This window comes from Anopheles maculipalpis, assembly GCF_943734695.1.
Source record: "Anopheles maculipalpis chromosome X unlocalized genomic scaffold, idAnoMacuDA_375_x X_unloc_1, whole genome shotgun sequence".
NCBI lineage: Eukaryota > Metazoa > Arthropoda > Insecta > Diptera > Culicidae > Anopheles > Anopheles maculipalpis.
In genome coordinates this window covers 550,795-551,688 of record NW_026060413.1, presented here as the reverse complement: position 1 = coordinate 551,688, position 894 = coordinate 550,795, and positions in this window count along the sequence as shown.

Genomic DNA, 894 nt, shown 5'->3' with positions numbered 1-894 from the left:
TCATCCAAGGCATATAAGAGTCGTCTAACGATGCTGAATGCAATAAGCAATAGCGACTTTTTAATGATTTTTTTGGATTTTTGTCAAAATTTACCCTTCACAACTTGGTACAAGTTATAGGACATGGGTATCGGTATGACCGACGGAAGATTTTTTGACAAAAATTTTTTTGACTCTAACTTTGAGTAAAACTGTGTCAGGATGCATTATTAATCATGAAAAGTGATCTCCGACAGTAAATAGCGAAAGTTACCCGACCATCAAAGTTGCATGGCGGTGCAGGAGACGAAAATCCAAGGTCGTCTAATGTAGGGACGTAAGACACGAAATCAAAATTTTGGCATAAAAGCTAAAATAATCATCAGACAGTGGTCATCCAAGGCATATAAGAGTCGTCTAACGATGCTGAATGCAATAAGCAATAGCGACTTTTTAATGATTTTTTTGGATTTTTGTCAAAATGTACCCTTCACAACTTGGTACAAGTCATAGGACATGGGTACCGGTATGACCGACGGAAGATTTTTGGACAAAAAATTTTTTTGCTCTAACTTTGAGTAAAACGGTCTCAGGATGCATTATTAATCATGAAAAGTGATCTCCGACAGTAAATAGCGAAAGTTACCCGACCATCAAAGTTGCATGGCGGTGCAGGAGACGAAAATCCAAGGTCGTCTAATGTAGGGACGTAAGACACGAAATCAAAATTTTGGCATAAAAGCTAAAATAATCATCAGACAGTGGTCATCCAAGGCATATAAGAGTCGTCTAACGATGCTGAATGCAATAAGCAATAGCGACTTTTTAAAGATTTTTTTGGATTTTTGTCAAAATGTACCCTTCACAACTTGGTACAAGTCATAGGACATGGGTACCGGTATGACCGACGGAAGA